Source organism: Elaeis guineensis, chromosome 5, assembly GCF_000442705.2.
Source record: "Elaeis guineensis isolate ETL-2024a chromosome 5, EG11, whole genome shotgun sequence".
In the NCBI taxonomy this organism is placed as follows: domain Eukaryota; kingdom Viridiplantae; phylum Streptophyta; class Magnoliopsida; order Arecales; family Arecaceae; genus Elaeis; species Elaeis guineensis.
In genome coordinates, this window is record NC_025997.2 from 103099351 (window position 1) to 103125302 (window position 25952).

Below are 25952 nucleotides of genomic sequence, written 5' to 3' on the forward strand. Positions count from 1 at the left end.
ACCTAAAAAGGAAAGAAAGGAGGCGCTAGAAACCAGTGCCCTCCTTGTGCACGCCCCCTTTTTGTGCGTCCCCTCTTGGATGCCCAAGAAGAGTTCCATACCCTATATTTTAATTTTTAAAGGCTTCATCAAGAGTGCTTCCAAGTTCCAAAAGATAGATTTCAGATCTGATGGAGAAGGGGTTCAAATCGCAGAGAGAAATCCTGCCGATAGGATTTACAAGGTTGCTGAAATTATGAAGGCTGTTTTTGTTTTGCTTGGTTACTGGCCTTCAAGGACCTCCATGATCAGATCTTTATTGTTTCCTGACATCCAAAATCTGAGAAAGTTGATCCAATAATTGGTATCAGAGCATGGATTGTATGGAGAAAGAAGGAGACTCCAGAAGTTGAAGATCTTCAAAGGCTGAAATTTCAGCAAGGACCCAGTCAAGGTATTTCTCAAATCCCTTGGAGTTTTGTTATGTTTTTAGTTTGGATCCAGCCATGGGAAGCAACATGAAGGTTGATTTTGAGAAGTTGTATGAAAAAAAAAAATTTATGTAGAAAGTTCAGGTAGAAGATCTTTTGGTTCAAGCAGATCTGGATCAGACATTGGAGGAGAAGCCTGAAGGGATGACGGATTGTCTGTGGATGTTTCTAAAGAACAAGACTTGTTCTGTGATTAGGGGATGTTTGACGGATGTGGCATTCTATTCGGTGTTAGAAGAGAGGATCCCAAAAAGTTTATGGTCGAGATTTCATACCATGTATATGGAAAAAAATATGTGTAACAAGTTGATATTGAAGAAGAGACTATACAGCCTTTGGATGCAGGAAGGCAGAGATGTCTTGGGTCACATTCAAAAATTTGATCAGGTGTATAATGAGTTGCTGAACATTGGGGTGAAGATGGAGGAGGAAGATAAATCATTGCTATTGCTATGCTCGCTGCCCCCTTCGTATGATCCATTGGTGATGACGCTGCTCTACGGCAAGGAGACCTTGGAGTATGAAGACATGGTCTCAGTGCTGTGGTCAAATGAACAGTGGGAGAAGCTGACCAAAGAAGGTGCTCCCCAGGAGGGCTTGGCTGTGGGGGAGAGATCAGGAAGTGAAAGGGAACAGACAAGTCAAGGGGACGGTCAAAGTTTTGAAAGAGCAAGAGCAGGAAGGAAGCCAGATTCTATAAATGCAACAAGATTGGGCACTTCAAACGAGATTGCTCGCAGTGGAGGAACAAAAAGAGAGATAAGGGAGGATCTAATGTGCTGAGTATGGTGGCTGATAGTGAGGTGGAAGATGACCTCTTAATAGTATCAGATGGTCATAGACAAAACACAGATGTATGGATTCTGAATTCAGCCTGTTCGCATCACTACACTCCAAACCACTCTTGGTTCGCTACATACACCAAGACGGATGAAGAGAGCATGACACTTGGAGATGATCACCCATGTTGAGTTATTAGTATTGGGAGCATTCAGGTGAAAATATTTGATGGGATGGTATGGATGCTCACTAATAAGAAGCACATCCCTGATTTGAAGAAGAATCTCATGTCACTTAGTTACCTGGAGCGGAGTGGCTACAACTTTAGCAGTCATGCGAGGAGTGAGATGTTGAACATCTCAAATAGAGCAATGGTAGTGATGAGAGGTAGGAGGATGGAGAACAACCTCTATAGGATGGAAGGATCTCCGATGACTAGAGAATCTGATGCAGCAACAGCAGCGCAGGATCAGCAGGGGACTCACCGATTGTGGCACTACCGCCTAGGCCACATGGGAGATCATGGGATGAAGGAGCTAAGCAAGCATGGTCTAATTTCAAATCTAGATGGAGGTATCTCAAAGGTATGTGAGCCATGCCAGATGGAAAAGCAGAGACGAGTGCAGTTTGCCAACAGTTCAGCCCACAATGTAGCCCCACTAGAACTAGTTCCCACTGATGTGTGGGGATCGGCCCCGATTTCAGTCAGAAATGGGGTTAGATATTTCTTGACCTTCATAGATAATTTCTCAAGAAAGATATGGATCTACTTCATGAAGAAAAAAATAGAAATCTTCATCAAATTCAAGGTGTGGAAAGCTGAGATGGAGAAGAAGACAGATTGGAGCTTGAAGTGTCTGCAGTCTTACAATAACGGAGAGTACACCAACAAGGAGTTTCAGATTTTTTGTGAGTGTGACATCAAAAGGTACTTTTCAGTGAGAGAGACTTCTCAGCAAAATGGGATGGCCGAAAAGATGAACAGAACCCTTATGGAAAAGGCATGGTGCATGAGGCTGCAGGCAGGGCTTTCTAAGGTATTTTGGATTGATACAGTAGATACAGCTTGTTATTTGATAAATTAGTTACCTCACACTAAGTTAGATAGTGGTATTCTAGAAGAAAAATGGTCTGAAAGGAAGATTGGGCTGAGCCATCTAAGGGTGTTTGGGTGCACGGCATTTGTGCACATCAATGCTAGTGAGCGGAGCAAATTGGATGTCAGATCATGGAAGATGGTGTTCTTGGGATATCAATGAGGAGTTAAGGGATACTGGCTATGAGATCCCTTAGAGAAGAAGGTTGTCATCAGTAGGGATGTCACCTTTGATGAAAATTCAATTCTCCAGAGGTGAGATGGCATGGAGGAGCAGTCGGAGCAGCAGGAGGTCCAGCAAGGCAGCACTGGCAACTAACATCTTATTCTGTTTTGCCACTTGCAGGTGCATCGGGAGGACTTAGTATTCAAATGGAACACTCTCCAAAGGTATCTCCACAAGTAGAGAGAGTTCAGATGGATGAAAGAAGTCAGGAGGTCCAGTAGGAGCAAACTGGACCTAAGACGGATATTAAGATTGCACTACACAAGCCCAAAAGGAATGTCAGGCAATTAAAATGATGTGGCTTCAAAGAGATGGGGTCATATGCCCTGGTGATAGTGAATGGAGAACCCTATACCTATGAGGAAGCTATGGAGAGCCAGAATAGAGAGAGGTGGGTCTAAGCAATGTCTGAGGAGATGCAATCTCTCCACAAGAATGAGATGTGGCGATTGGTGCAGTTGCCACAAGGGAAGAAATTTATTGGTTTTAAGTGGGTTTACCAATGCAAGGAGGGGTCTTCAGAGCAGGGAGGTATCATATACAAGATGAGGCTAGTGGCCAAAGGATACTTTCAGAAGAAAGGCATCGACTTCAGTGAGTTTTTTTCTCCCGTCATTAGGCATACTTCTATCAGGATGCTACTAAGTATTGTAGCAGCTCAAGGCTTGGAACTGGAGCAGATGGATATCAAGATGGTATTCCTCCATGGGCATCTAGAGGAGAGCATCTACATGGAGCAGCCACCTAGGTTCCAAGAGCCAGGAGCAGAAGGAAAGGTTTGTTTATTGTAAAAATCACTGTACGGGCTGAAGCAGTCATCAAGGTAATGGTACAAGAAGTTTGATTCCTATATGAAGAGCATCAAACTTTTCAGGTGCGAGTATGACTCTTATGTTTATGTTAAATCTTTGGAGGATGGGACTAGGGTGTTTCTACTCTTGTATGTGGATGACATGCTTATAGCATGCAAGAGTAGGAAGGTTGTGCAGGAACTGAAGTCAGCCTTATCTCAGGAGTTTGAGATGAAAATTTTGAGACCTATGAGAAAGATCTTAGGCATGAAAATCTTCAAAGATCGAGCCAAGAGGGTGCTGCATTTATCTCAGAGAGGTTACATTAAGAAAGTCTTAAAGAGGTTTGGGATGAAGGATGCAAAACTGATGGAGCTGCCACTCGTCGGGCACTTTAGACTCTCGAAGATGATGTCACCACAGACTGAGATGGAGGCTTAGGAGATAGAAAAAGTACCATATGCCTCTGGTATGGGAAGCCTTATGTACGCCATGGTGTGTTGTAGGCTAGATATCGCCTATGCAGTGAGCCAGGTCAGTAGATTCATGGCGCAGCCTAGTAGGGAGCACTGACAAGCACTGAAAGAGATCTTCGGTACTTGGTGGGTACTGTTGGAGTCGGCATCTGCTATGGACAATGAGGAGGTGCTGAGAGACTCTCCAACATGTCCAAAGAGGCTCGGGGGCAGATAAGAGAGTTTGTGGATGTGGATTTCAGTGGAGACATGGACACCCGATGGTCGACGACAGATTTTATATTTAGTCAGTTTGGAGGTCCCGTTTCATGGAGATCGTGCTTGTAGCCTATCATGACCTTATCCATGACTGAGATAGAGTATATTGGTATTACAGAGGCAGTGAAGGAGGCCCTATAGCTGAAGAGCTTGGCATTGGAGATGGGCCTCACACAAGAGGCCGTTAGGGTGCACTATGACAGTAGAGTGCACTATTACTTGCACAGAACTTTGTTTACCATGCGATAATGAAGCACATCGATATAAAGTATCATCAAATCAGAGAGCTTATGAAAAAAGATGAGGTGGAGCTGATGAAGGTCCACACTAAGAAGAATCCAGTGGATGCACTGACGAAGATACTTCCACGGGATGGCTTTCGAAACTATGTGACACTGATGTACTTGATGGACAGGATGGAGTTGGTTGAGACCTTGGGGCATCAAGGTGGAGATTGTTGGGCCTCATGTGATGCTCCCAAGGCTCAGGAGACCAAAGCTAAGGCCAAGGTCCAAAGTCTATGAGGTGGTCATGAGGTTTCTAGGGCTAGTTTGAGCCCTAGGATGAAAGGCTGTCAGCCTTTCGAGTCTTAAGGTCCAGAGATTTTAGGTCTTGAGGAGCTAACTTATATTTAGACTAGGATTGAGTCTAAGATTATTAGATTGAGTCAAGTCATGGGTGTACATGAGCTTGGGTGAGCACAATCTTGTATTGAGTTAGTCAGAAGAATTTTTGGGTTGGGTCACATTGACCCTATATATAAACATATATAGTATTCGGACTCGAAGAATTGAAAAAATATAAAATTATTTTCTCCCTAACCTTTCTCTCTCTTCCTTCCTCTCTCTCTCTAGTCTTCTCCATGTCCTAGTAGCAAAATTCCTAGGATTTCTTGGCCGCCAACCCAAAAAAGGAAAAAAAGGAGGCACTAGAAACCAGCGCCCTCCTTATATGCGCCCCCTTTTTGTGTGCACCCTCTTGGATGCCCAAGAGGAGTTTGATACCCCATCTTTTAATTTTTGGAGGCTTCATCAAGAGTACTTCTAGGTCCCAAAAGATGACTTATGGACTATGATGGCTGATGAAGAGTCCTAATGCTTGTGGACTATGAGTCCTACGTGTCTGGGACTCTATGATCGAGAATCAGGATTCTCTGATCATGAGTCCCACATATTTTGGGTACCGGGGTCAAAAGTCCCACTGGTTTGGGACTCTTCGATCAGGATTACATATCGATGAATTCTGATGCTTGATTACCCATCAAATTTGGACTCAATATTTATGAGAGGTTTAATTAGTGATTTGATCACTAATTAACTCAATTTGATTGAGTAATTATTTTTGGATCAAGTCTAATTGAATTGGATTCAGTTAGGTTTGACCCGATTAGGTTAAGAGTTGACCTAATCGTCGAGATGATTTGGTCCCTAATTTGATCAGGGGTTGGGCTTAATCAATTCCTAATTTGATTAGAATTTTATTGAGCCTAATTAAGCTTAATTTATTTGGGTTTAAATTAGTCTAATTGGGCCTAACTTATTTGGTTCAATTAGGTTGGTTTAAATAATGAAACCACCTTGACCCATTCTCCCAACGCCACCTCACTTCCACTGCACCCATTTGAATTCACGAGAAAGAAATTCTCATGAATTTTTACTCACACAAAGCCCTCCTCATGCCCTACTTTAATGCACCAAATGAATGGATAAGGATGATTGGTTGGCCATTCAAATTCAAAATAAAGTTTGAATTTGAATGAGCAACCAATCTTAGCGCCTTGACCTTATCCTCTTTTAGCATCCCATTTATTACATGAGAAAATATTTCTCATGAAATCACTCATGCACAAATTAAGCCACGCCCTCCTCTTCTCACACCCTTAGTGAATAGGGATAAATTGGTTTCCATTTGAATTCAAAATTTGATTTGAATTCAAATGTGCAATTACTCATCTTTATCCTCTCACATGGATAAGATATTTGACATTATTTTAAAAGAAGGAGAAGAGTGGGGTGTGTGCAAGAAAAATTTTGGATAGAAAATTTGGGCGTGAGGAATCCTTGTGTGCAAGGTCAAGGTCTATATCCTTTCGAGAGAAAAAGAAAGAAAAGAAAGAAAAAGTGTGCGCAGGGTTTCAGTGAGTTCTTCAGGGTTTCAGCCTGGAGTTCGGGAAGTGAGAAGGTGAGCTACGAGTGTCTTGAGCCCACCAAATTTTAGAGAGATCTTCAAAATTTTCTCAAGCATGTCTGCTGATGATCCAGAGCATCTGAAAAATTGACAGACATCGATCGAATGAGTTCGATCAGCATCGGCCATCGAAAGGGCTCTACAACGAGCTAGCACTCATGAGGAGTCGATCAGATCGGGAGCTTCGTGTGGACAATCCACAGAGGCCATACACACTGTGTGGCTATATCGTGATGATCAGACTCTCCCGACGGTGATCAGATTGCGGCGATCTACTATCCGCACAAAGGTATTGTGTTCTGAACATATTACAGTAAAGTGTTTACTGTTCAAATTCGAATTTCAAATTTAAATGTATGCATGCTATATATCATATTTAGATCTTAGTATAAAATGAATTTTTATTAATTAATTAGATTAATTAATAATTTTTGTTGTAAAATAGTGATTTTGAAAAAAATTTAAAATTACCATTTTACGCCTGCACTGAATTTTTCCACAAGCAAGACATAGATGAACCTTACCTCGAGTTGGGTTAGAATCCTCCCTTTCTCAGATGATGCACTAAGGAGAACGGATGGCTACAGCACACCTGCAACAACCACCCTATACAGCCTGATGAGTTCAAGACAAAAGGAAAGATCTACATATAAAACTATAGCTACAGTAAAAAAACTCACGAGTAAATCCTATCTTCCATACATGCTTGCTAGCTAGCCACCATCCGGAGAGGGATATTTATAATCCTCCTCTCCCTCACTGACTATCCACCATCTGATCATGCTTTCTTCTTCTTTGATAGAGTAGTCCCCTCCATTGATTGGCATAGAGCCACTAGCAAGCCTCGCTCCCTATCTAAATCAACTATCTCGAGATCCTTCCATCTGAAGCAGTCTCATCCTACAATAAGTGTCTAGATCATGTCTCCTATCCACTTGAATAGAGGTCTCTGTCACCAAATAAGTAGATTCAGAGCACGTTTTTTTTTTTTTAATACTATATGTAAGTCTCTGCATATTTTTTTATCATTTCTTAAATGTAAGGGGTTCTGCCGTAAGAGAAGACTCTATGGGCCATTCGATGTATGACATGTGGCATCTTATATTGGTAACATGTGGTATTGTGGATATGTGATACTTATCATTTTGGAAGATCACTGCCTTCTTTTTTAATATATTTGTATAGATTTTATGAGGCCAATAGAGTCTTGTAGAAAAGCTTCAATGGGACTGTGTTTGGTTCATACTGCATTCTAGGCCATATTAGTTGACATCCATTCCCAACGTATTATGTGAGTGACAACCATGTTGTGCCATTTGTGGCTAATAATGATCCAGAACACGAGTTTTCTTGGTCGTCTTCTCCTCTCTTTACTATTACCTAGAAAGGGTAAGGACGTTCTTTGGGATATACCAGAACTGTAGCTGATCATCTCAGTCATTGCAGTTCATGCATGTTGCGATTAGCACCCCAAAAAAAGGTTCATAGGTTCTTGCTCCCTTTGTAAGTTCCACTCATGAACAAGGTGACTTGCATGAAAGATCGACTTTGTTATCAGCTTTGCAATAAAAATAAATAAATAAATAAATCTTTTATGCAAAATGATACAAATAATTGCAGATTTGACATAGGCAAAATCATTAGGAGACTCTTAAATATACATCATTTTGGCAGACAAATTGTTCTATTATTGCAAAATCAATAAGTAGATTTTTATGCAAAATCTACTTGAAACAAATAACAAATTTTTGAAGAAAAATGAAAAGCAAGCTATATCAATGAGCAAGGATCAAATTTTCTATTTTATTTATTAATTACAAATTTAGCTGCAAATTGTTGATGTAGAGGTAGTCCAACATATAGTATAAAACTTGATGTGTTGAGATACTCAAGGGCAACAATAAATAGTTGGAATGAGGGACAAGGCTTGATTGTTGTGGTAATGGCTGGGATATATATTGATGCTTATGAATAAGGAATCTCAAACTAATATAATGTTCAATTACTCACCCATAACAAAATTTCTCTCAATGTATCTCACCTAAAAAGACTAAAAAGTAATTTAAGGCTTAACTCATGATGTATATGTCACACCTCAAATCCAGGACATAACACAATCATGCTACCGAGGGATGCTGCCCTTGATAACATGAAGCAAATGAATCATAATCAACTAAAAATCCATCATAAATAAAATATAATAAGAGATTCAATTTCATCATTCATCAAATAATTAAATCAATATTGGTTCAGAGTATTTAAATTCAAAATCAAATACCAATCCCATATCTTACAATTCATAAATACTTGACCACAAATTCACAATCATCAATTAACTAAGTTTCAACTACAAAATTTTCAAACATGCTATGTAGATCCCCAAGCCTGGATCCTTCATCGATCCTAACCTTATTCCTTCATAAAAATAAAAAATAAAAAATAAAAAGAGATGAGCTACACTATCTCAGTAAGTAGAACCTACGCTTCTTTATCAAATCAAGCATAATTTTTTTTATAATAATATAATATTTAAAAAATTATAGATATTATAAAAATTAGGTATTTTATAGAGCATATAATAAAATAAGTCATAAAGATAATCATGTATGCATAAATTCATCAATATTTCATAACATGATTCATAAATTATTCTTTCTAAGTATTTGTGTCATGTTTTTAAAATATTGCTTATAGATATTCATGCTAAGGTCACTATTATATCTGTGATGGGGTCATATATTTCTTATTGGACAGAGTTTTTATTTCATATACCATCTTTATACCTATTGATAGGATCATATTTCTTATGGATGATAGCTCTGAGTGTTGACCTTCTTATAGGAATTCATTCATAGCTATCTGAGAGCTTTTGAATGTTGGATTTCAGATGATTAGCATGCTAATTTTTTATCTAATGAACATGTGTAGTGCAAAGGTAAGATTAAAATAATTTTAATCTAAAACATGCTTAGATCTAATCCTACAATCACCTAAGGATATTTCTAAGCATGATATGAAATAAATATTCAGATATAAAAAAAATAAAAGAAAAAGCGGTGATCAGATCACCTAATTGAAAATGCTTTTCCTTCTTCTTGTCAGATTGAATCCTGTGGATGTCCGGGATTTTTGTCGTAATTGTGCAAGCATCCGACCTCTACTGGTATCCACATAGAGCTGGCCTGATTGAAGCATCGAGACCACCAGAGTACTAGCACCTTACAGGTCTCGCTTTTTGGCTTGGATCTGGACTTCTCCTTCAAGATATAGAAGAAGAATAAAGACCGCAGCACGAACTCTTCGCACAGATTTGACTGGATCTAAATAAGATGCCAAAAAGAGAAGAAAAATCCTTTCTTCTTCTCTTCTTCTCTCTCTAAACTCTCTCTCTCTCTCAGATCAAATCTCAAGAGGAGGTGGGGCATTAAGGTCAAAGAGAGAAAGGGCGTGGAGATGGACTTGCGGCAAGGTAGAAGTCTCACACCATAATAGTGCACACCAATCCGCCTTCTTTTAACTTTTATCGCACAAAAATCAATCCCAGTGCCCCAACTAGATTATATAGGATCCTCTTCCTTATTTGAATCAAATTCTAATGGGAAGAAGAGTCTAAAAAGGGAGAGAGACTCCTAGAGAAAGGGGGCGTCAACTATTGGCACCCCTTTCCTTTCACATGTTGGGAATAGTGTCCCAAAGCAAATCATCAACCTGTTGATAGTTGTACTCATTTTTGTATATGTACATGAATTATGAATTAATAAAAATTATTTTGGCATTTTTCATCACAAAATGTTTCATCTTCTAATGAACTCCTATGTTGTGGTGAAGTCCTTAGGACTATTTAGACTCGACAAAGGAGGATTTATCGTTTAATCCTTAAATCTATTCGCGATCAAATGATACGTTGTTACCAAGGATGATAACATTTATCAAGCATTGGTCGTTGTGTGCCATATAGGTTGGTTGTCCTCTTAACCAATGAGTGTGGAGACATTGGTATGGCATACAGGTGAGATGTAAGGGTACATCTGCACTGAACGTGACTGACTCCGGAGCTATTTCTGCTGTCAAGATTTGCTCTGATGGAATATGAGTATAAATGTCCCTCTGACCTAAGACCGCCACGGTGACTTGCAAGCAACTCACTGCACTTAGGCACTGGACTACCTGAATTTCTCATTCAGTGACGGAAGGCTGCTGGGTGTAGTCAAGTACTTGACTTGTCGGTGCGTGTGTCAAGATGGGATTGACCACTCCAGTTTAAGAGCTGTGTACAGTCATGTTTCAATTTAGCAAAACCTTGGTCAGGGTAGTCTTTGTGAGGAGTCATAGGACTGTTTGAGTTGAGCACGGTTCGGATGATCTAATCAGGGTTGACAGTTTAACCCTGAGTCATCCTAAACACAGAGGTCAAAAGGATGAATTATATAGTAACCATATTCACGTAGGTTCTGAGTGTTACGATTGCGACTATTCGACCTATCCGATCATCGGGTACCATTGCTAGATGGTCACTTCGATTAGTACAGGAATTGATTCCTGTGCTACCGGCTTAGGTTCGAACCTGCGGGGTCACACACATTAGAGGTTCCTATCTGATCTGATGGCTGATGAAGAGTCCTAATGCTCGTGGACTATGAGTCCTACATATCTGTGACTCTATGATCAAGAATCAAAATTCTCTGATCATGAGTCCCACACATTTTGGGTACCGGGGTCAAGAGTCCCACTGGTTTGGGACTCTTTGATCAGGGTTACATATCGATGAATTCTGATGTTCGATTACCCATCAAATTTGGACTCAATACTTATGAGAGATTTAATTAGTGATTTGATCACTAATTAACTTAATTTGATTGAGTAATTATTTTTGGATCAAGTCCAATTGAATTGGATTCAGTTGGGTTTGACCCGATTAGGTTAAGAGTTGACCTAATCGTCGAGATGGTTTGGTCTCTGATTTGATCAGGGGTTGGATTTAATCAATTCTTGATTTGATTAGGATTTTATTGAGCCTAATTAAGCCTAATTAAATTGGATTTAAATAAGTCTAATTGGGCCTAACTTATTTGGTTCAATTAGGTTGGTTTAAATAATGAAACCACCTCGACCCATTCTCCCTGTGCCACCTCACTTCCACTGCGCCCATTAGAATTCACAAGAAAGAAGTTCTCATAAATTTTTCCTCACACAAAGCCCTCCTCATGCCCTACTTTAATGCACCAAATGAGTGGATAAGGATGATTGGTTGGCCATTCAAATTCAAAACAAAGTTTGAATTTGAATGAGCAACCAATCTTAGCGCCTTGACCTTATCCTCTTTTAGCACCCCATTTATTACACAAAAAAATGTTTCTCATGAAATCACTCATGCAAAAATTAAGCCACATCCTCCTCTTCTCATGCCCTTAGTGGATAGGGATAAATTGATTTCCATTTGAATTCAAAATTTGATTTGAATTCAAATGTGCAATTACTCATCTTTATCCTCTCACGTGGATAAGACGTTTGACATTATTTTAAAAGGAGGAGAAGAGTGGGGCGTGTAAAAAAATAAAAATTTTGAAGAGAAAATCTGGGTGTGAGGAATCCTTGGTTGCAAGGTGAAGGTCTATATCCTTCCGAGAGAAAAAGAAAGAAAAGAAAGAAAAAATGTGTGTAGGGTTTCAATGAGTTCTTCAAGGTTTCAGCCTGGAGATCGGGAAGTGAGAAGGTGAGCTACGAGTGTCGTGAGCCTCTCAAATTTTAAGAAGATCTTCAACATCCTCTCAAGCACGTCTGTTGATGATCCAGAGCATCCAAAGAATCGACAGACATCGATCGAAGGAGTTCGATCAGCATCGACCATCGAAAGGGCTCTATAACGAGCTAGCACTCATGAGGAGTCGATCAGACCGGAAGCTTCATGTGGATAATCCGCAGAGGCCAGACATGCTGTGTGGCTGCATCGCGATGATCAGACTCTCCTGACGGTGATCAGATTATGGCAATCTACCACCCGCACAAAGGTATTGTGTTTTGAACACATTACAGTAAAGTATTTACTGTTTAAATTCAAATTTCAAATTTAAATGCATGCATGCTATATATCATATTTAATATTAGTGTAAGATAAATTTTTATTAATTAATTAGATTAATTAATAATTTTTACTATAAAATAATGATTTTGAAATATTTTAAAATTATCATTTTACCCCTGCACTAAATTTTCTCACAAATAGTATCAGAGCGGGTTCTTAGATATGATATATATATTTGCATGCGTAGATTAAGTTATAATCTAAAAGTATAAATTTAAAATTTGAAATTTAAATTTTGAAAGTTGTTTGAAATTCAAAATTCAAAAATTTAAAATTCAAAATTCAAAATTTAAAATTTAAAATTTGGTTGAAATTTTAAATTTAAAATTCAAAATTTAAAATTCAAAATTTGAAATTCAAAAATTTGAAATTTGAAATTTGTTTGAAATTTGAAATTCAAAATTTAAAATTTGAAATTTAAAATTTAAATTTTGAAATTGGTATATTTAGATATACTTGATCCAAGTAGCAAGTATTCAAATTGGGTTGGTTGCCATAGCCGTCCGGTCATAGGAGAAAAGTAGGGTTTAAAGGCCCTCTCTTCCCATTCGATGGGGTCTCCTCTGTCGGTAGGGGTCCCGATGTAATTATATCCCATACAGATGAAGTAACAAAAGGAATATTCATGATTTATTTTGATTGAGTTATTTTCTGTTATGTAATTAGCAATAGGATTACTATTTATGAAATGTGCTGATCTATTTGTGTAATGAGTCAACATATTTGGTGAACAGAAAATAAAACCTTTCAAATTTGAAAATTATTTTTGAAATGCCAAACCCTGATCCATCAGCCCAAATACTTAATTAAAAGAACTAAGTATTGTCTAGTAGGTCTAGAATTGTGAATTAAGACCTAAGACAATTGCATAAACTTATGGGTCAATGGGTTAGATGGATTAGGTCCATAATTGGGTTAGACCTAAGGTTAGCTTAAAGAAATAGACTAAATTAGAGTAATTGGTCAAATCTAATCAAAAGTTGAATTAGATTAGGTCAAGGATACTCTAGACTCAACTCCAATAGTTGTAGTTGAATGGGTCCATGTCTTTAACTAGACCAAGATGGACTTAATTTATGGCTACGCGGTGGAATCCTATTTACTAAGTTGATCAAATTAAAACTAATGAACCGATTGGTGTCTAAGGTAAGTTTGGTAGTTTGACCAGTGGTTTTTAAACGGGAGCTACTCGCAGTGATTTGATCTCTGATGAGTTAATGGCTTATCCCCACCACTGATCTCACTTATTTGGCCAACCTGGTGAATTAGGTTTTGATTAGATCACTTGGTGATTAGGGCTCACCCATGTCATTAGGTAAATCAGTTTGACTGATTTAGGTGCTCCTAATGCCAGCTTTAAGTAAATCCTTTTTAATCTGACTTGGTGAAGTTAGTGGGAAGATTGAAATTGGCTGGATATTTTTTTCTCTTCAATTTTTTAATAAAATTCTCAATAATTATTAGGTCCTAAAAATGATTAAGTTATATTGATAACTAAGTCATAGCCTCCCATTAAGTGAGTGATAATGAGTCCATTAGTTTAATAATCATTGGAGGCCCAAAGGCCTGGTGCTTATTGACTAATGGAATTATCATTCATAGTATGATAATTTGGTTTGAGTCTTTCTGATGGTGGTTAGGTTGGCCGATCAAAGTCGGGCTTGATCATTTATTGATCCGATTCACCAAATCAAATCATGTTAATGGTTGGACCTAACCAGATTTTTTCAGTGGAGGCCAAAGCCTACTGATTAGGTTCTGGGGTAAAATTAATTACTAGAAGTTGTTTAGAGAAACAACTGGTTATGAACCTACCCATAGATGCACATGGGTTGACCAACCAAAGTTGGGCTCGTGTGTAGTCTGTGTGGATTCTAGTACCCACTAAGGAATTAAAGTAATTTCTTGAATTGGAGATTGAGGCTACTAATTCATAAAAATACTGGGAGAAACTTTAGACTAAAGTCCAAGTCTTTAGTATTAATAATTTATGTACTAATATAGGTCTGATTTTCCTTTATGCAGCTATGGCCACTACCCTGTCACTCCGGTCATTATTAGATAATGACAAGCTCATGGGACCTAATTTTGATAGCTGGTATCAAAAATTAAAAATCATCCTTGAGCATGAGCGGATCTTTTATGTAGTAATGGATCTAGCACCTGAGGAGCCAGCCCTGAATGCTAGAGGGACGGTCAGAGACACTTACCAGAAGTGGCTCAATGATTGCACCAACGTCTGGTGCATAATGCTGACGGCAATGAATGATGAGTTCAGTCACAGGTTCGAGAACGCCTAGCCACAGGAGATGCTTCAAATATTGAACGACTCTTTTGGCATGCCTGACGATGTTGAAAGGCACAAAACTAGTTATGCCATTTTCAATGCTCAGATGAGGGATGGAGCCTCAGTCACTGATCATGTACTGTACATGATCGAAATGATTGAGTGCCTAAGTAAACTAGGCTTTCCCCTGCACGAGCAGCTCAGTAAGGATGCGATCCTTAATTCTCTGCCCAAGTCCTACCTTCTCTTACTCATTTTCAAATGACAAAGCCTGCAGTGAACTACCACGGCTTGTTGGGGTTGCTGCAGAACTTTGAGAAGGACCACCAGCTCCATAAGGAGTCGATAAATATTGTGGGAGGGTCTTCTTCTAGTCATTGACCCTTTAAGAAAGGAAAGAAGAACAAGAAGAAAAAGAATAAGAAGGTACAGCCGCATGTTGGGATGTCTGCACAGGGTCAGACCAAGAAGTGCAAGCCCGACCAGAGTCAGGCGAAGTGCTTCTTTTGCAAGAAGCAGGGGCACTGGAAGAGGAACTGTCCTCTATACATTGCCTCACTGGATCCGAACAGGCCGAAGAAGAAGCAAGGTACTTATATGATAACACCTTGCAACTTTTTTATTTGTGATACTACTGTCTGGGTATTGGATACCGGAAGCCCTTATCATATTTGCAATTCGATGCAGGGTCTGCAGGTCAATAGGAGATTTGATGAAGGCGAGAGATTCCTGAACGTTGGAGATGGAAGCAAAGTTCCAGTTCTAGCATTAGAAATCATGAACCTTATAATCAATTCTCAAAAAATAATTCTGAGTGAATGTCACTATTGTCCAAGCTTTTTATTAAATATTATTTCTGTAGGCCTTTTGGCCATAAACGGTTATCAATTTTTAATAAAAGATATTTGCAATATCATTTTGAATGGTGTTACAATGTTTGTTGGATAACTTAATAATGGAATTTACTTTCTATCACAACCTGTTAATGTGGTTCAAACCTTCGGTAAATATCCTAGAATAGATAATGTGTCAGATGTCTACCTTTGGCACTGTAGGCTAGGTCATATCAATAAGAACAGGATAAATAGGTTGGCTCAAAAAAGAATTCTTGAAGTAGGTGATTATGAATCACTTCCAACCTGTGAGTTTTATCTTCTTGGTAAAATGACCAAGTCACCTTTTACTGAAAAAAGTGAGCGAGCCAGTGAACTCTTGGCTCTGGTACATTCTGATGTATGTGGACCCATGAGCTCAAGTGTAAGAGGTGGATATTTCTACTTCATAACCTTCACAGATGACCTATCGAGGTATGGATATGTCTATTTAATGAAGCATAAGTCGGAGTCATTTGAAATCTTCAAACTATTCCGAAATGAGGTAGAAAAACAAACTGAAAAGTGTATTAAAACTCTTCGATCTGATCGAGGTGGTGAATACCTTTCCAATAATTTTTTGACATATCTTGGGGAGAATGGGATTCTCTCTCAGTGGACACCTCCTGGAACACCACAGCATAATGGTGTGTCTGAAAGGAGGAATCAGACCTTGTTGGACATGGTTCGATCCATGATAGGGTTTGCTGGTCTGTCGATCTCCTTTTGGGGATATGCGCTCGAATCGGCTTGTTACCTTCTAAATAGGGTTCTGAGTAAGTCTGTAACCAAAACGCTATATGAGATATGGATAGGACGTAAGCCAGTACTCTCGCACCTTAGGGTTTAGGGGTGTCCGCCTTATGTTAAACGTTTAATTACGGACAAGCTTGGACCTAGGTCTGACAAGTGTAATTTTATAGGATACGCAAAAGAGACTAAAGGATATTATTTCTACCTAGCTGATGAGCAAAAGGTGTTTGTCAGACTTAAGGCAATCTTTTTGAAAAAAGAGTTCCTTGATGAAGGGACTGTTGCCTCTAAAGTCGAACTTGACAAAGTTCGACAGGTGGAAAAACTGACACAAGTTGCTGAACCTGAATCGCATTTGATTAGATCAGATCCAGAGCCCATTGTTCAAGCACCCTTAAGGAGATCTGGTAGAGTACCACATCAACCGGACAGATACTATGGTTTCTTAGTTCGGGAGGACGATCCTATCAAACTTGATGAAAATGATGAGGATCCGATCACCTACATGGATGCAATGCAGAGACCCGACTCTGAAAAATGGCTAGAGGCCATGAAATTTGAAATGGAGTCCATGAAGGTCAACGATGTGTGGACATTGGTTGACCCACCCAAAGGAGTAAAACCCATAGGGTGTAAGTGGGTCTTCAAGAGGAAGAGGGGCGCAGATGGAAAGGTGGAAACCTATAAAGCCCGTCTGGTTGTCAAGGGATATCGTCAACATTATGGTATAGACTATGATGAGATATTTTCTCCTGTGGCAATGCTCAAATCTATTCGGATTATGGTTGCGATAGCTGCCCATCTGGACTATAAAATATGGCAAATGGATGTGAAGACAGCTTTCCTAAAATGGAGAGCTGGATGAAGAGGTGTATATGATACAACCTGAAGGATTCACATCCACTGATGAGTCTAAGGTGTGCAGACTACAGAGGTCCACTTAAGCAGGCATCCTGGAGTTGGAACATACGCTTTGATAGGACGATCAAGACGTATGGCTTCGTTAAGAATGGAGAAGAGCCCTGCATTTATAAGTGGGCTAATGGTCCAGTTGTGATATTTCTTGTATTGTATGTGGATGATATTATCTTAATCGGGAATGATGTCCCTGCATTACAGGGAATAAAGATTTGGCTGTCGTCACAATTCTCCATAAAGGATTTGGGAGAAGCTTCCTACATCCTAGGGATGAGGATCTATAGGGATAGATTTAAAAGGTTGCTTAGTTTATCCCAGTCTACGTACATAGATACTATGCTGAAGAGGTTCAGCATGGAGAATTTCAAGAAATGCTATCTACCGATAGGCCATGGAATTTCTCTCTCGAAGAGGGATTGTCCGACAACACCTCAAGAGAGAGAGTGTATGGGTAGGATTCCATATGCTTCAATAGTGGGATCTATCATGTACGCCATGACATGTACACGACCAGATGTGGCATACTCACTAGGGGTAGTGAGTAGATACCAATCTGATCTAGGGTAGAATCATTGGAAGGTAGTTAAAACCATCCTGAAGTATTTAAGAAATACTAAGGACCAGTGGCTTGTTTATGGTGAATCAGACTTGAGACTTATAGGGTTTACAGACTCTAGTTTCCAGTCTGATCACGATGATAGCAAAAGTGTGTCGGGATTTCTTTTTACCCTTAATGGTGGGGCTATCTGCTGGAAGAGTTCCAAGCAACACACAGTGGCTGATTCAGTTTGCGAGGCGGAGTATTTCACTGCATCAGATGCTACCAAAGAAGTGGTGTTGCTGAAAAAATTCATCACCGAGCTTGTAGTAGCACTCTCCCTTGTTGGTCCAGTTCTGCTCTACTGTGACAACTCTGGAGCCATTGCTCAGGCGAAGGAACCCAAGGCACACTAGCGGAAAAAGCATATTATGTGCCGCTACCATCTCATCCGAAAAATTATGGATCGAGGTGACGTCGACCTTCAAAAGATTGACGGAAAGGAGAACCTGACCGACGCATTCACTAAAGCCATTGCAGTGAAGGAGTTCGATGACTATAAGTCGAAGATGGGTATTAGATACTGCATCGATTGGCTTTAGGCCAAGTGGAAGATTGTTGAGAATAGTGTCCCAAAGCCAATCATCAGCCTGTTGATGGTTGTGCTCATTTTTGTATATGTACATGAATTATGAATTAATAAAAATTATTTTGGTATTTTTCATCACAAAATATTTCATCTTCTAATGAACTCCTATGTTGTGGTGAAGTCCTTAGGACTATTTAGACTCGACAAAGGAGGATTTGTCATTTAGTCCTTAAATCTGTTCGCGACCAAATGATACGTTGTTACCAAGGATGACAATATTTATCAAGCATAGGTCATTGTGTGCCATATAGGTTGGTTGTCCTCTTAACCAATGAGTGTGAAGACACTGGTATGGTATACAGGTGAGATGTAAAGGTACATCTGCACTGAACGTGACCGACTCCAGAGCTATTTCTACTGTCAAGATTTTCTTCGATGGAATATCGGTATAAATGTCCCTCCGACCTGAGACCGCCACGGTGACTTGCAAGCAACTCACTGCACTTAGGCACTGGACTACCTGAATTTTTAATTCAGTTACGAAAGGCTGCTAGGTGTAGTCAAGTACTTGACTTGTCGGTGCATGTGTCAAGATGGGATTGACCACTCCAGTTTAGGAGCTATGTACAGTCGTGTTTCAATTTAACAAAATCTTGGCCAAGGTAGTTTTTGTGAGGAGTCACAGGACTATTTGAGTTGAGCACGATTCGGATGATCTAATCAGGGTTGACAGTTTAACCTTGAGTCGTCCTAAACACAGAAGTCAAAAGGATGAATTATACAGTAACCATATTCACGTAGGTTCTGAGTGTTGTGATTGCGACTATTCGATCTATCCGATAGTTGGGTATCATTGCTAGATGGTCACTTCGATTAGTGCAGGAATTGGTTCCTGTGCTACCAGCTTAGGTTCGAACCTGTGGGGTCACACATATTAGAGGTTCCTATCTGATCTGATGGCTGATGAAGAGTCCTAATGCTCATGGACTATGAGTCCTACATGTCTGGAACTCTATGATCGAGAATCAAAATTCTCTGATCATGAGTCCCACACATTTTGGGTATCGGGGTCAAGAGTCCCACTGCTTTGGGACTCTTCGATCAGGATTACATATCGATGAATTCTGATGTCCGATTACCCATTGGATTTGGACTCAATATTTATGAGAGGTTTAATTAGTTATTTAATCATTAATTGCCTCAATTTGATTGAGTAATTATTTATGGATCAAGTCCAATTGAATTGGATTCAGTTGGATTTGACCCGATTAGGTTAAGAGTTGACCTAATCGTCGAGATGGTTTGATCCCTGATTTGATCAGGGGTTGGATTTAATCAATTCTTGATTTGATTAGGATTTTATTGAGCCTAATTAAGCCTAATTAAGTTAGATTTAAATTAGTCTAATTGGGCCTAACTTATTTGGTTCAATTAGGTTGGTTTAAATAATGAAACCACCTTGACCCATTCTCCCTGCGCCACCTCACTTCCACTGCGCCCATTTGAATTCACGAGAAGGAAGTTCTCATGAATTTTTCCTCACGCAAAGCCCTCCTCATGCCCTACTTTAATGCACCAAATGAGTGGATAAGTATGATTGGTTGGCCATTCAAATTCAAAACAAAGTTTGAATTTGAATGAGCAACCAATCTTAGCACCTTGACCTTATCCTCTTTTAGCGCCCCATTTATTACACGAAAAAATGTTTCTCATGAAATCACTCATGCACAAATTAAGCCACACCCTCCTCTTCTCACGCCCTTAGTGGATAGGGATAAATTGATTTCCATTTGAATTCAAAATTTGATTTGAATTCAAATGTGCAATTACTCATCTTTATCCTCTCACGTGGATAAGACGTTTGACATTGTTTTAAATGGAGGAGAAGAGTGGGGTGTGTAAAAAAAGAAAAATTTTGAAGAGAAAATTTGGGTGTGAAGAATCATTGGGTGCAAGGTGAAGGTCTATATCCTTCTGAGAGAAAAAGAAAGAAAAGAAAGAAAAAATGTGCGCAGGGTTTCTGTGAGTTCTTCAGGGTTTCAGCCTGGAGTTCGGGAAGTGAGAAGGTGAGCTACGAGTATCGTGAGCCCACCAAATTTTAGGAAGATCTTCAACATTCTCTCAAGCATGTCTGCTAATAATCCAGAGCATCCAAAGAATCGACAAACATCGATCGAAGGAGTTCGATCAGCATAGGCCGTCGAAAGGGCTCTACAACGAGCTAGCACTCGTGAGGAGTCGATCAGATCGGAAGCTTCATGTGGACGATCTACAGAGGTCAGACATGCTGTGTGGCTGCATCATGATGATCAGACTCTCCCGACAGTGATCAGATTATGACGATCTACTACCCGCACAAAGGTATTGTGTTCTGAACACATTACAGTAAAGTATTTACTGTTCAAATTCGAAGGTCAAATTTAAATGCATGCATGCTATATATCATATTTAGATCCTAGTGTAGGGTAAATTCTTATTAATTAATTAGATTAATTAATAATTTTTACTGTAAAATAGTGATTTTAAAAAAATTTTAAAATTACCATTTTACCCCTGCACTAAATTTTCCCACATCATGCACATAAGGGGCACGCATCTTCACATGTCCCTCCCTTTTTTTGCATGAAAGAAGAGAGAGAAGCTGAGTAATGAGGTGTTTGGCTTCCTAATTAAATTGGATTTCAAATTAGGTTTGATTCAAATCCGATTCGAATCAAATTTGAAAAGACTATCAAATCTGATCTAATCAGGATTGAAATTCAAATCCAACTTGGATAATTAAACCCAATTATTCTTAAATTAATTCAAACATAATTAAATTAAATTTAATTTAAATTAATTAGGACTTGATCTATAATTTAATCAGGCCCAATCATATTGCTACACTTGCAATTAAGTCCCTCATGCTAACAATTAGTAGTTACTAAATTTGTAACCTTTACAAATTAGCAGTTTCTTAATTCAAACCATCAATCCAATTGATAATTTGATTATGATCCAAGCTATTGATCAGGTCATTCTCCTTTCGTGTGTGATGTTGGGTCTTATATGGTACTCTCAAGACTCAGAAGATCAAGGCTAAGGCCAAGGTCTAAAGTTCATGAGGTGATCATGGGATTTTTAGGGCTAATTTGAGCCCTAGGATGAAAGGCTGTCAGCCTTTTGGATCTTAAGGTTCACGGTTTTTGGACCTTGAGGGGCTAATTTATTTTTGAACTAAGATTAAATTTATGATTATGAGATTGAGTCAAGTCACAGATATATATATAGGCTTGGGTGAGCGCAATCTTATATTGAGTTAGCCAAAGGAGTTTTTGGGTTAGGTCATATTGACCCTGTATATAAAGCTACACTGTATTCTGATTTGATGAAGTGAATGAATATAAAACTATTTTCTCTCTAACTTTCTCTCTCTTTCTTTCTCTCTCTCTGGTCTTCTCCACATTCTAGCAGCAAGAAACCCTAAAGTTTTTTGGCCACCAATCCCAAAAGGGAAAGAAAGGAGGTGCTAGGGTTTCTAGCACCCTCCTTTGTGCAAGCCTCCTTTTGTGCACCCCCTCTTGGACACCCAAGAGGAGTTTCACACCTCCATCTTTTACTTTTTGGAGGCCTCATCAAGGGTGCTTCTAGATTCTAAAAGGAGAATTTCAGATCTGGAAGAGAAAGGGTTCAAATCGATGAAAAAAATCCTGTCGATAGAATTTCCAAGGCTGATGAAATCTTGAAGGTTGTTTTTGTATTACTGTGTTGCTGGTCTTCAAGGACCTCCATGATCTTATCCTAGCTATTTCTTGACATCCACAACCTAAAAAAGTTGCTCTAACAATTGATATTAGAGCACGGGTTGTGTGGAGAAAGAAGGAGACTCCAGAAGTTGAAAATCTTTAAAGGCTGAAATTTCAGCAAGGATCCTGTCAAAGTATTTCTCAAATTTCTTGAGTTTTGTTGTGTTTTTAGTTTGGATCCAGTCATGGGAAGCAACATGAAAGTTGATTTTAAAAAGTTTGATGGAAAGAAGATCTTTTTCATGTGAAAAATTTGAGTAGAAGATCTTTTGATTCTAGTAGATCTGGATCTGACATTGGAGGAGAAGCCTAAAGGGATGACGAATTGTTAGTAGATGTCCCTAGAGAAGAAGGCTTATTCTGTGATTAGAGGATATTTGGTAAATACGGTATTCTATTCGGTGTTAGAGGAGAAGACCCTAAAAGGTTTGTGGTCGAAGTTGCACACCATGTATATGGAGAAAAATATATATAATAAGCTGATGTTGAAGAAGAGATTGTACAGCCTTCAGATGTAGGAAGGCGGAGATGTCTTGGGTCATATCCAAAAATTTGATCAGATGTGCAATGAGTTATTGAATATCGGGATGATGATGGAGGAGGAAGATAAATAGTTGCTACTGCTATGCCTGCTGCTCCCTTCCTATGATCTATTGGTGACAATGCTCCTTTACAGCAAGGAGATCCTGGAGTATGAAGATATGGTCTAGGTGCTACGGTCTAATAAACAGTGGGAGGAGTTGACTAAGAAAGGTGCTCCCCAGGAAGACTTGGCCGTGGGGGGAAGATCAGAAAGAGGAAAGAAAAGAGATAAGTTAAGGGGATGGTCAAAGTCTCAAAAGAGTAGGAGCGGAAGGAAGCCAGGTGCTACAAGTGCAATGAGATTGGGCACTTCAAACAAGATTGCCCGCAATGGAAGAACAAGAAAGGAGATAAGGGATGATCTGATGCACTGAGCATGATGGCTGATAGTGAGGTGGAGGATGACCTCTTGGTGGTATTAGATGGTCACAGGCAATACACAAAAGTATGGATCTTAGATTTAGCCTGTTCGCATCGCTACATCCCAAACTGATCTTGGTTTGCTATACACTTTAGGATGGATGAAGGGAGCGTGACACTTGGCGATGATCACCCATGTAGAGTTGCTGGTATTGGAAGTATTCGGGTGAGGATATTTGATGGAATGGTGTAGACTCTCACTAATGTGAAGCACGTCCCTGATCTGAAGAAGAATCTTGTGTCACTGGGTTACCTGGAGCGGAGTGACTACAACATCAACAATCATGCCAGGTGTGGGGTGTTGAACATCTCAAATGAAGTCATGGTAGTGATGAGAGGTGGAGGATGGAGAACAACCTCTACAAGATGGAAGAATCTATAGTGAATGAGAAATCTGACACAGTAGCAGTAGCGCAGGACCAATGGGAGGCTCATCGATTGTGGTACTATCGTTTAGGCCATATAGAAGATCGTGGGATGAAGGAGCTAACCAAGCATGGTCTGATTCTAAATCTGGATAGAGGTATCTCAAAGGTATGTAAGCCATGCTAGATGAAAAAGCAAAGGAGACTGCAGTTTGCCTGTAGTTCACTCTGTAGTGCAGTCCCACTGAAACTAGTTCACACTGATGTATGGGGACCGGCCCCGATTTCAGTCAAAAATGAGGTGAGATTCTTTTTAACCTTCATATATGATTTCTCGAGGAAGCTATGATTCTACTTCATGAAGAAGAAATTAGAATTCTTCATCAAATTCAAAATATGAAAAGCTGATGTGGAGAAGGAGACAGGTCGGAGCTTGAAGTGTCTATGGTCTGACAATGGTGGGGAGTACACCAGCAAGGAATTTTTGATTTTTTGTAAAGAGTATGGCATCAAAAGATACTTCTTAGTAAGAGAGACTCCTCAGTAAAATGAGATGGACGAGAGGATGAACAGAATCCTTATGAAAAAGGTATGGTGCATGAGACTGCTGGCAGGGCTTCCTAAGGCATTCTGGGTTGATATAGTGAATGTAGCCTGTTATTTGATGAATCGATCATATCACACTAAGTTAGATGGTGGTATTCTATAGGAGAAATGATCTAGAAGGAAGATTGGGCTTAGCCATCTAAAGGTATTTGGGTGCACGATATTTGTGCACATCGATGCTGGTGAGCAGAGCAAATTAGATGCCAGATCATGAAAGATGGTGTTCTTGGGATATCCATGAGGAGTTAAGAGATACTGGCTATGAAATTCTTTGGAGAAGAAGGTCGTCATCAGTAGGGATATCATTTTTGATGAAAATTTAGTTCTCGAAAGGTGAGATCTTATGGAGGAGCAGTAGGAGGTCCAGTAGAGTAGTGCTGGACAACTAACATCCTATTCTGTTTTGCCACTTGTAGGTGCATCGGGAGGACTTAGTATTCATATGGAGAACTCCTCAAAGATGTCTCCACAGGTGGAGAGAGCTCAGATGGATGAAAAAAGTCAGGAGATCTAGTAGGAGCAAGCTGGACCTAGGATGGATATCGGGGTTGCATTGCACAAACCCAAAAGGAATATCAGGCAACCAGAATGATATGGCTTCGAGAAGACAGTGTCATATGCCTTGGTGACAGTGAATGGAGATCCCTACACCTATTAGAATGCTATAGAGAACTAGGACAAAGAGAGGTGTGTCCAAGCAATGTCTGAGGAGATGTAGTCTCTCTGCAAAAATGAGATGCGATGATTTGTGCAGTTGCCATAAGGAAAGAAACCCATTAGTTGCAAGTGGGTTTACCAATGCAAGGAGGGATCTTTAGAGCAAGGAGCTATCAGGTACAAGATAATGCTAGTGGCCAAGGGATACTCCCAAAAAGAAGGCATCGACTTCAGTAAGATTTTCTCTCCCATCGTCAGGCATACTTCCATTAGGATGCTGCTGAGCATCGTAGTAGCTCAAGACTTGGAGCTGGAGCAGATAGATATCAAGATGGTGTTTCTCCATAGGCATCTAGAAGAGAGCATCTACATGGAGTAGCCACCGAGATTCTAAGAGCCAAGAGTAGAAGGAAAAGTCTATTTATTGCAGAAATCACTATACGGGCTGAAGTAGTCAACAAGATAATGGTACAAACGGTTTGATTCTTATGTGAGAAGCATCAGACTTTTCAGGTGCGAGTATGACTCTTGTGTTTATGTTAAATATTTGGAGGATGGGTCTAGGGTGTTCTTACTCTTGTATGTGGATGATATGCTTATAGCATGCAAGAGTAGGAAGGTTGTACAGGAACTGAAGGCAACCTTGTCTTGGGAGTTTGAGATGAAGGAATTGGGGTCTGTGAGGAAGATCTTAGGTATGAAAATCTTTAGAGATCGAGTTAAGAGGGTATTACATTTATCTCAGGGAGGTTACATCAAGAAGGTCTTGGAAGGTTCGGGATGATGGAAGCGAAACTGACAGAGCTGCCACTTGCCGGGCACTTTAGACTCTGGAAGACAATGTCGCCACAGACTGAGGTAAAGGCTCAGAAAATGGAGAGAGTGCTATATGTCTCTGGTGTGGAGAGTTTTATGTACGTCATGGTGTGTTGTAGGCTGGATATCGCCCATGCAGTGAACCAAGTGTAGGAACCAGATCTAGGGTTTCAGGGTTAGATCTTGAAACTTTTTCAAGATCATACAGCGGAAGACTAAAATAAATCAAAATTTATTTTTTAAAACCAGAGAATTCTTAGATCTAAGATCCTATTACATGATTATTACATGGTATTAAATCAGAAATTAAAATATATATAAATATAGTATGAACTACATGTTGATCATATCAACATGTTTCTATACTAGCTACATCTAATGTATGTATTAAATAATAG